Source organism: Lactuca sativa, chromosome 3 (genome assembly GCF_002870075.4).
Source record: "Lactuca sativa cultivar Salinas chromosome 3, Lsat_Salinas_v11, whole genome shotgun sequence".
Taxonomy (NCBI): domain Eukaryota; kingdom Viridiplantae; phylum Streptophyta; class Magnoliopsida; order Asterales; family Asteraceae; genus Lactuca; species Lactuca sativa.
The window spans coordinates 84,681,721-84,694,280 of NC_056625.2; positions in this window are offsets into that span (position 1 = coordinate 84,681,721).

Consider the following 12,560-nt stretch of genomic DNA (forward strand, 5'->3'; position numbering starts at 1 on the left):
ATACGTGAGATAGACAATCGAACAAGTGATCTCACTCTAGAGCCACAACCAAACAAGGAATCGACAAGAAGGCATAGATCAAGAGTTCATAGGCTATACTATAGAATTGCATACAACCCCTGGGCATTCAACTCGATGATCACCAACCCATAATACTCTAACCAACTTACCACTACTCTTATATCCTAAGATATAACGATATATAGTTCAACACATAGTGTAATAAGGAAACTCACTTGAATCGAAGACCTAATGGAACACAACAACATGCTTAATCCCTGCATTGATCTCTTACACGAACCAACTAGCACCAAGGAATGATAGAACCGTAATAAATAACCTAATTCCTCAAAGTTTGATTTCAAGTGAGATTGGTCAAAAAGTGAACATCCACCACAAAGTGGAGACCTTTTGGCCACATCGTGGGTACATCATGACAACACAATTGATAATCTGGTCACCACCATGTCATGGGTCTTCCTTGGCCATATCATGATCTCATTTCTTCATTAAGAGCTTAATCCCTAAACACCAAGGCTCATCACATTAGATCTGGTAATTAGTAGCTTCATAATGGATAAAGTTTCCAACTTTATGTATTTTGATGGTTCAAAAAACAAGATCTAAACTTTAAGTCTCAAAGAGACCAAGAATGCATCTTTCTCAACTTAATCCATTAAGTGCAAGTCTGCAAACATTAGATCTGATGCCTTATAATGTCTAAATGGATAAAGGTTCCGACTTTAACCATTAAGAAGCTCCAAACAAGCAATATCTAAGACCCTAGATCATAAGATGTCCAAAACACACTTTTATCCACTCATGGAGTAAAGAGAGTTGTTGTCTACACCCTTTACTTCACCAAATGACCAGATTTGGACCCAAACAATACTCAAAAGATCAAGAGTTCTCCAAAGTCTATGGAACAAGCCTCAAATGGAAGCAAAACTCATGAAAATGCACCAAAACAATAAAACTACCTAGATCCAAAGATTAAATGCAATAAAGCTTGGATCTTTATGACTTACAAAGGTCCATAAGATAGATGAAAGTTGAGATCTTCAATTTACAAGCTTCAAGTATAAATCTCGCATGAAAGCCTCACTCTAAAACCACCAAAAACACTCCAAAAAAGGATGAAATAAGAGAGGAGAAGCTTTAACTATGAAGAGGGAGGCTACGGTTTCTCCCATAGAGTTTTAGATGAGATAGAAGTTCAAAAACTACCCTAAAACATGAATCCTTACCTTTAAATACGTTGAAAACCCTCAAAAATCATGGGTTTGGGCTTGCCTAACTTCCACTGCAAGGAAGACTATTGTCCACTCCGTGGCAATTGCCATGCCATGGAAGACAATTCTCTATTATGCGGTGATGGATTTTCATCTGAATTCATTCCAGCTTCAAACTGTTATAACTTCTTCGTTTCATCTCTATTTTCGACGATATTTATATGCACAAAAAGTTATTGACGATCTCCACAATTCTATCTAATTACTTTTGACTAAACACACATCAAACTAAGAATCATTAATTTATTCAGTAATCCCGAATTAAAACCTTTCCCATTTTACCCTTTGCTTCAAGGCACAATTTGAGGGCTTTAATCACATAACCAACATTATCATTATCCCATACAGTCTAAAATCTAATCCTTTCAAGCCCAAGACCTTTACTTAATCAAATTACAGCCTGCTATCCGGAAGTTAGAAACATCAAGAAAACTAGTTGTTACAATTGTCCTCCACTTAAACTAGATTTCATCCTTGAAATCGGTCCTTATATATTATTACTTATATGCACCATGACCTTCTGGCGGGTTTTCCATATCCTACTCCAATTGCACTGACCAACACAATACCCTTACTACAGTTTGTATTTTCCACACCAATGTATTCAAATGAAAAGTATATACTTGGACTAGACATCGAATAATCGATTTCTCAACTGCCGCATATTGGATCAATGCCCTACATGATGACCACTTCTGAAACCATTTCCAATTTCTGATACCAGCCTCGTATGAGAAACAATAGATAAATACATTGTGAAGAACTAATTCCTTTACCATACTTCGAAGACTCCAGGGTCTCCTAACAATCTAATGAACAAGTTCATCGTAGAACTCAACCATGCTGACCGAAAATTCACATATTCGATCTGACTTAAACCTTTGTGGCCTCACGTCGTCCTACTAATAAACCGAATATGGAAACCATGGACGATCGCTTTTTACCGATAATCTCACATATAAATGTACTAATGAAACCTAAACAAAAACCAATCACTCGCATAATAACTAAACCATATACTCCATTGGATCTAACAATCCTGATCCACTAACCACTAGCAACTCTCGGGCTTACTCCCGATCCGCTAACCACCAACAACTCTCGATTGTACTCTTGATCAGCTAATCACCAACATCCCTCAGGCTTACTTTTGATCCACTAACCACCAAGAGCTCTCCGGCCTCCTCCTAATCTGCTAAGCACCAATAGCTCTCGGGCTTACCCCCGATCCGCTAACCACTAACAACTCTCCCACCTTAACATAGGAACATGTCAAAACTGCAAAACTTAAATATCACTATCAGGCCTTTGGGTCGTGACTCGGGCTCCCAAGTCCCAATCAAACTAGAAAAGACAAGGAGATCCTCATCGCAACCCTCAACATGCGCTCTTAATACCCTAGGGCCCTTAATCGTGACGACGCTCTATAGAATACTAACACTAGCTACAACTAAGACAACTCGAAAGAAATTTCATCAGCTAGCAACAACCCTAATGTAGAACCTTTAATATTCAACAGTTGTGTGAAAATCATGAACTTGAGCGATCTGGCTGAAAACTGCACCCTGGAACAACATTATCTTGCTACGAAATTTCCACTCAACCCACTTGGAATAAACAAATTATTCGAATGCAACTAATACAAAGCTACAACTCCAAATCATACTAACTAGAATACTACCATTCCTACCCCTTAGAAACAACCATAAATAGAGTAATATGGTCCTTCAAACCATTAAACCGACTCCCAAATTTTTCATCAAACAAGAATAGGTAGAGCGGTCAATTTAAAAGTTCTAAATCTATGTCACCCCAACACTACCGTCTACCTCGTACATAGTACCCGTTCGAACGAAAATGCTTACACAAAACAAAAATCAGTCAAAAATAAACCTTCAAGAAACAAAGCTCAATTCAAAATTGTGAAATTAAATAACTAGAAACATATCCGCCGTCGACATAGTCACCATACTTGGGTCACCTCCAACAAGCTGGTAGGATCCTCTTTCACCCCCAGGTACCTCAACCCTCCCCTAATGACCATATGGAATGTGCCAAGCTAAAGGTGTAAGGTTATGCAATTCACCGAAAACAGGAAGCGACAATAATCTGTGATGTGGCCCTCCTGGTAACAATGAAAACAAACCCGCACACTATGCATGAAATCCTTACCATGGTGCCCCTCCTTTCCATACTCGCAACATGAAAAGGATCAAAACACTCCATCATGAAACTTCCCATACTTACTACCCTCAAAAATCCTTTTCTTCTACTACTCCAGATCCCAAGTAAGCGGATTTGAACCGCTTGGCCGTCAACTCTAACTGCATTGAAATTGGCATCTCCTCTACCTTCTGAATCCCCAACTCAATCTCTATCTTCCTGTCATTTGACTGTAACTCACTTAAGGTCATATACTTCTCAGTTGAAACAAACTCTTCAATCTATGCCTTGAGCATGCTCAAGTATCGCAACATCTGCACATGCTCTAAAACATCTTACTTAGGGAAAAATAGATCCATCTCCAGAAAAATCTTAGTGATCTGTCACTGATTCTATCGCATGCTTGAGCGAAAGATTCTCCTATGCCAGTTGCTCTCCTTCCACAACTGGAACACACTCTTCTTGGAACATCTCCAGAAATCGTTCCTACATCATTGCGACTTGCTCTGCATGAGAAAAGGTTTGGGACACAAACTCCCACTAATCTACCTCTCCTCATCAAAGAAGGTTCAATTCAAACTTCACTTTCTTGTCCCCGAGGCCTGAGCACATGTAGAAACATCCCTCCACGTCAGACATCCTACTCAGAGTGATAATTAGTTCCATTCTCCTTTATACTCTAGAGACTTCGTGGTACTGAACTGTTAGTACTACATAATCCCACCTCTTTCATGTCCTGCAGTGGCAAGAATTGTAGTGCCTCCGAAATCAACAGCCGGCATGATATCCACATAACACCTTTCGTACTCCTCGATCAATATGGTCTTGACATGCCCAAACCTCTCTAGAATCTCCTCTCCGATTGCCATGACCACCTCGACAACAATGACCCCGTGAATTTCCACATCACTCAGAACCATCCTTTATGGGTTGCCAACACTTGATCCTAAACCTATGATAGCCACCATACTGAAAACAAACAATGAAAAAGGTCAAACATCAAGGAATAGGTCTCAAGAACACTATGCATTCATCTATTAGTTCCTTAGTGGGCTCATGATTCCTTTAGTTTCTCATATGGATCCCTTGATTTCAGTAGTAAGGACCCATAATACCTTCCACTCTTGTCCAAAATCAACTCAGAATTCATGACAAGGTCATAAGTAACTACACCGGACCATTCCTAAATGTACTAATACCCAAATGCTCCTAAGAGCTGCAAATAACTTCCTAGGTACCCCTTTTAGGATTCTTCTTAATCACACTCCTGTACTGTTGGTTACCTCGTGCATGCTAGCTATTCAAAATAGAGGACCAAATAGATTGTCGAATAAATGACTATGCTTAAAGCCCACAACCAAACAAAGAACGAGAAATAAGACTATGTCAATCATTCTAAGGCTAGATTATTGCAATCATATACAACTATACAACATACACTTAGCAATTAAAATAATCAATTAGCACATAGCAACGAAATTCCTAGACTATAAGGCATTATAGAAGTCAGTCAATACTATGATGTTGTTCCTGTAGGGATCCTTAGTCTATCCACTTTCATGTATTTATAACAATTCACCTATCAGCATGCTCAAATTCAACATATAAAATATGTATGGATATTTTGGGAACCAATTTCATGTTTAGGATCTGGTTGACTGTAGACATCATATCTAATTGTATAACCAAGGTCGAGTTAAAGATTCATGTTCACTATCCTAAGCCCATTATCAAACAAGAACATGACAAGAGACCGATCCCATGTCTCTAACCAAACCGTTTTATTAAATTCTTTTTCGAAAACATTTTGTGAAAATTCTTGGATCCTAGTTTGAGTTTGGATTTACACAAGTGTTCCTCTAAATCCCTCAAACCAAAGCTTTAATACCATCTTGTAAAGTCCCGTTTTCAAAATTTTCTTTTTCCTTTTTACTTACGATTAAACACCATTTCTATAAACCCAAGTTAAGAAAACCCATTTGTTCCAACATACAATTATTTGAAAATTATAGTGATCTAATAAATGTAGAATCTCCAATGCTGTTGCTGATTATGTTAAGTCACGCTTTCGCTTTCCCATGGTCACCACTAGTAGCTGAAAAACAGTTAATCCATAATTGTAAGCCATAGCTTAGTGAGTTACCCAAAAAAAACCACACACCATAATACGCATATAATGCATACATGTAGACACACACACACATATGAGCCTTCAGTCTGACTCGACCACCTTGAGAAGCCTATAGTACACCTGGATTGCTCACGTGGTCCTCCAGTCCACGACTGGTCCCTCTCCTATGCCTACAACATACATATGGTCTGCACCTGGGCTACAACACACTGCTGGCCCACTTGGGTATCTTAGCCTACAACACAATGAAGGACCATCTCAAACCAACACCTAATATGTTGACTTATAAACCAAGCAAGAAATCAAAGAAGAACATAAACACATGCAACTATCTACACTAGTCTACTTATCTATTAACACCCTACAACATACCGAGTCTCATGCTGTTCATTATGTCAGTACTAGTGAATCACTAATAAATGCATAGCTATACGTAATCTGAGGTGAGATAGACAGTAGAACAAGTGATCTGACTCTAAAGCCACAACCAAACAAGGAACATACAAGGAAGCCTAGATAAATAGTTCTTAGGCTATCCTATAAAACTACATACAACCCCTAGTACATTCAACTAGATGATCTCCGACTGCTAGTGCTCTAACCAGCATACCACGACTCATATATCCTAACATACAAAGATATATATTGTAACACATTGTATAATGAGAAAACTCACCTGAATCAAAGACCCAAGGAAACACAACAACACACTCACTCCCTACACTGATCGCTCATGTGAACTGACTAGCACGAAACAAAGTATGGACGTTAATCAATAACCCAATTAGTCCAAATTTGGTCTAAAGTCAATATAGTCAAAAAGTCAACGCAGAGGTTTTGTGTTGACTTTTTGTATTTAACTTTGACCGTTGACCATTGACTTTTGGACCCATTGGACTTTTTGTCAAACATGGAGAGGTTTTGAACTATAGCTTGAGGTTTAGCTTCTAATTAGTTTGGGAGGTTCAGGTAGCTGGTTCTGTGTGACTTTAAGTAGTGGATTTTATTTAACATCCCAAAATTCATCACCAAAAATTTCATTTTAAATTAGGTAATTATAAAAACCAATAGTTTGAAAACATCAATAGTGTCATCCCAAATCATAATCAAAACCAATATCCAAAACATGTCATAAGAAAACATCAACATAGTACAACTCCTAAAGATCTCATGTGCGGAAAATCAGAGTGTGATACACTATGATCATGCCGACTCCTTTCCTTTAGAAGAAGAAGTACTTGAAACCAAAACTAAAAACCGTAACCACAAAGCTTAGTGAGCTCCTCCATCATACCACATAATCACATACTACCATACATATCTCGGTGTCCGGCCTACCCTGTTAGGCATATCTAGGTGCCCGACCTACCCTGCTAAGCATACCTAGGTGCTCAACCTACCCATGTCAAGCATATATGGGTGCTCGACCAACCCTGTTAGGCATATATGGGTGCCCAACCTACCCTCCGGTTGCTTTCAACCGGCTACGAGGTCCATCTCACCCATACCACTATCACATAATAACATATCTTAAACATATTGCCAGACATATCTGGGTGCCTGACCTACCGTCCGATTTATCTCAAACGACTACGAGGTCTATTTTACCCCTCCTACTACTACCATATGATATCATAACACAAGCACATAAATCTCTATAGATAGTGGCATACCAGACAATTATCACAAAGACAATCATCTCTACTATAAACAACTACTAGTGGACCGACATTGGTGCCTTCGACCCACTCCTAGCGGGAAGGTAACTCACCTCGAATGCTAGAAAGTAGCTGAACAGTCCCCGACTCCGAATATCAACCCAACTCAAACTCCTAAACATAAAAGATTTCCTTTAAGTATCCTTTCATACTCATAACCCCTTAAGGTCAACTTTGGTTAAATCCAAGTCAAAGTCAAAGTCAACACCTAGGTCAAAGTCCGAGTCAACATTGCAAGTTGACTCAACTCACCGAGTGACTCTTCAAATTGTCTAGTTTCCATAAATCACATAATCGTGAAATCACGATCCAATTCGTGGATTGTCTCTAGCAACTCGTTGAGTCCCTCTTTTTCCAAAGAGTCGGGACACTTCTGGAACAACTTGTCGAGTTCTCTTATGAACTCATCGAGTTCTTCAGTCTGTCAACTTTCTTAATGCATTATGTCCCTATTCTTCAAACCAAGGCCCTATCTTCTGGATCCAAGGTGGAAATACATGTAGAAGGGTAAAGTTTCCTAATGCATTAAGTCCCTAACGCATTAAACTCAAACTCTAACCCAAAATGGCTTAGATCCAACGTCAAAATCCATCAAAACTTCAAGATAGACCATGAGGTCATAAATCTAGACTCAAGGGACAAATTATTCACGTAAAGTTCCCATCTTGCTCGCATGCATGACCTAATGAAGCTTAAAACGGTGCAAAGAAGGACTTACGTTTTGCATGGGGCTTCTAGGGCCATAAAGTTGGCACCTTTATGCATTAACAACCCCTCAAGACTATAGATCTAGAATGTTTTGCCTCAATAGAATATCAAACTTCCATTACACAATCCAAAATGACCAAAACAAGCAAAATGATCCTAAATAGGAGATCTTAGCATAAACCAGTGTTGCAAATATCGGCCTAGGCGGCCGATTAATCGGCACCTAGGCACTTGGCGGTCCTCAACTGAAGACGTTTATAGCTAATCGGCCTTTATAATCAGATGTGGTCAAAATCGGTCAAAGACGGAGATTATGGGAGCTAGGCGGGTCTAAGCGCTTTAATCGGTCAATGAATGTCAACTTAAATTAAAAACTTTCAGGGGCTGAATTGTCAAAATATAAAAATTGATTCATAGGGTTCCTTCCGATTACCCTTTCCATTGCATTCAGTCTTTCGGACTCAAGGAAGGAACGAACAAGCCGTCATCTTCTTCTCCTTTCACGGCATCACCATCTTCCTCTCCATTCACAACGCCGCCATCTTCCTCGTCTGAAGCACACCGGTCTGTCTGAAGTTCGTTGTCGCCTGCTGAAGCTTCTATATGAGGCTTCGATGCCTCATGTTCATCATCCGACTTCTCCTTCAGGTTTAGTCTCCAGTCTCCACTTCTCATTCTTCTATTTGTTGTACAAATTGTAAGTTCTAGACTTTATTTTTGGAAGAAAACATGTGGCGAATTCATGGATTCAGATACATGAACTGGAATCAATTGGGAAAGATTAACTAATATCTAATTATTTTGATCTGTTATTGTTTTCCCAATTTTCCATGTGAAAGGTGAACTAGAAACATATATATATATATATATATATATATATATATATATATATATATATATATATATATATATATATATATATATATATATATATATATATATATATATATATATATAAGTTTAACAGTTTCAAGTCTGAATGTTTGATACAAAATATATATGAAATGCATTTACTCATTCAATGTCCCCTGTTGTCAACTAAATTGATAAACTAGAACATGTTTGCTGATTATTACTAAAGGGTATTATGTTAGTTTGTTGATACATACTGGTTCTCTAATTGGCAATTGCAGATTGTTTCTTAAGTCCCTTTACTTCCAGCAGCTGCTCCATCTTCTTTAAGGTTATACCTGGGTAAATTTATAAAGTCTCACGGGTGCAAATCAGAAACTTATTCTTCTGCCATTGAGTGTTCGATAAAATGTCTAAGTGAGGTTTTCAAGTACTGCAACCAATTTTGCATCTCTTTCTTCCCCACACTGTTTCGGAGAAATGATTCATAAACATCCATGGCTGGTTTGATAATTTGGATCGGACATGGATGATCATCTTTATAACTGATTATGTGTTTAGTTTTTTTAAGATAGAGTTGTTAAGAAGGGAGACTTTTGCTGGTATATGTATATTGTTAGTTTCCATGAAGAATGTGAAAAATCAAAGAGAAGAACTAATTATGTATTACATATTTATTATTTGTTAATGTGTTTCCTTATATTCTTAGAATTAATTTTATATTTTATTAATTTTTTAATAATTAATGGTCCCCGATTAATTCTCCGATTAATCCCCGCCTAGCCGGTTAATCCCTTGACCCCAGTCTACCGCCGAGCCTACGTCGAGCGTTTTCTGCAACCTTGGCATAAACTAAAGAAGGTTGAAGCTTTATACCTCAAGTGAATCAGAAATCCAGCCTAACTTCTGGATCTACAATCCTTCTACACATCCTTGCTCCTTCTTCAAATTCCTTCTTCTTCAAAATCACCAAGAATGCAGAAAATTTGCTCAAAACTCTCAAAAGGGCATTGGGTTTTGAGGCTAGGGTTTGGGATGATAGAGGCTGGAAATAAGGCCAGCTTATGGGGGTAAAGGTGTTTAAATAGGGTGCAAAACCACGAAATTAGGGTTTCATTTCACCCAGCCAACTCGTCGAGTTGAGGTTTCCCAACTCATCGAGTTGGTCACTTAAAATCCACGGTCCGCAAAATCTCTACTTGACGAGTCTAGGGCCTCCAAGTCGTCAAGTTTCTTGATAGGGATGAATAAATTATAAGTTTAAATACATACCATGGACTAGGCATTACAATTCTCCCCCACTTTTCTCAGACTCCTTCCTTGAAGTCCGCTGTCTCAAATAATCCAGGATAATGCTCCATCATCTCCTCAACTGGATCCCACATCCACTCTGACCCCTTGCAGTGCAGCCATTGCACCTTCACTAACTGGAAAACGTTTTTCCTCAAGGATTTTGTCTTCCGATCTAGAATCGACACTGGCTTCTCAAAATCGTTCAGGCAGTCGTCCACCTGAATATCCTCTAAAGGCACAACTGCGGAGTCATCCACTAAGAACTTCTACAGCTGGGAGACGTGAAAAGTGTTATGGATCTAACTAAGATCGACTATCAGATCTAGTCGATACACAACCTTGCCTAGCCAAGCCAAAACCCTGAACGGACCAACGTACTTGGGGCCTAGCTTGCCCCGCTTCCTGAACCGAATGACACCTTTCCAAGGTGACACCTTCAGGTGAACCATATCCCCTACCTAAAACTCAAGGTTCGACCGGCACTTGTCGGCATTGATCTTTTGCCGACTCTAAGCAGTCTAGAGCCTGCTCCGAACCTGTTGGATCATCTCAGTAATCTTGAGTACCACTTCGGTACTCCCCATGTCTCTGTGACCCACCTCGCCCCAATAGATTGGAGTCCTATATTTCCTCCCGTACAACATCTTCAAGGGACGTCGGTCTACGCTAGCATGATAAATGTTGTTATATGAAAATTCCGCTAACAAAAGATACGTATCCCAACTCCCACCAAAATCTAATACGCACACACACAACATGTCCTCTAGAGTATGAATCGTCCTCTCACTCTGCCCATCTATATGGGGGTGAAAATATGTACTGAAGTGGAGACGAGTACCTATCTCATCATGGAACCATTTTGAAAATCTGGAAGTAAAGCGAACATATCGATCAGATAAAACCGAAAGTAGCACTCCATGAATTGCTACTACCTGACGGACGTAAATATTGTCTAGCTTCTCAGCTGATATACTCTCATGAATCGAGATGAAGTCTGCACTCTTGGTCACCCGATCCACGATGACCCAAATAGAATCCATCCCACGTGCAGTCCTGGGAAGCTTGGTGATGAAATCCATAGTGATGTATTCTGATTTCCACACAAGAATCTCTAACGGTTGCGTTTTGTTTTGAGGTTGCTGGTGGTCGGCCTTGACTTTCTTACAAGTCAAGCATCGCTCCACATACCAAGATATGTATCGCTTTGTGCAGGGCCACCAATAACCCGGTCGAGGATTCTAATACATCTTCGTCACCTCGGGATGCATGGAGAATCTCGACTTGTGAGCCTCCTCCATCAGAACCTGGCGTACACCACCCCAATAAGGAACCCATATCCTTCGATGCATGGTCAACAACCCACAACTATCATAGTCGAATGAATCCAACCACCCTATGACTCGCTCACACTTTTGGAGGTCTTCCTTCATGCCCTCGGCATGACCCTCCCGAATCCGCTCGAGCAGCGGAGTAACCACTATCATCCTAAGGCATATATCTCAAATCAGAGTCGTGGCCGCCTTACGGCCGAGAGCACCGACCAACACATTGGCCTTTCCCGGGAGATAAATGAGCTCATAATCATAATCCTTTACCACGTCCAACCAACGACGCTGCCTCATGTTGAGATTCAGCTAATCCATTAGGTACCTCTAGCTCTTTTGGTCCATGTAAATGGTACAATGAACCCCATAGAGGTAGTGTCACCAAATATTGAGGGCTAAAACCACAACCCCCAACTCCAAATCGTGTGTCGGATAATTCAATTCATGAGGCTTCAATTGCCTCAAAGCGTACGTTGTCACGTGACCCCGCTGCATCAGCACTGCACCCATACCCGTGATTGAAGCGTCACACTAAACCACAAAATCATCGATGCCTTCCAGCAGAGTTAGAATCGGTGCCTAGCACAGCCGCTGTCTGAGAGTCTCGAAAGCTGTGACATCCCCATTTTCACGGCCAGAAAAGACCGATTTTATTTATGCTTTATAAAAATCAGAGTACTTCATTTTATAAAAATGTTGCGGAATTTGTTCCCAGAAAAACACGATAAATACGTTATTAAAACATTTTCGAAGAAACGTATTTATTTCATTTTAAAACGTTTGGGATGTCATTGTTAATACAGAAGCATAAGCATAAACAGAACTTACAATTATTTACACTAGTGATCTACATCTCTTTAAATCTCTCAGTGTAATGTCACTTCATATCGTCACCTGTGATGTAAATAAACTGAGTGGGTCAGGTTGGGAAACCTGGTGAGTACATAGGGTTTTCAACCCACAATAATATAGTTATTATGTTTAAACAATCAAACAATCAACCCAATTACCCATCCCCGTTATCTTCTTTTAGTCTTCCCTAAAGATATTATCTCAAGGATCATCTCCTATATCATAT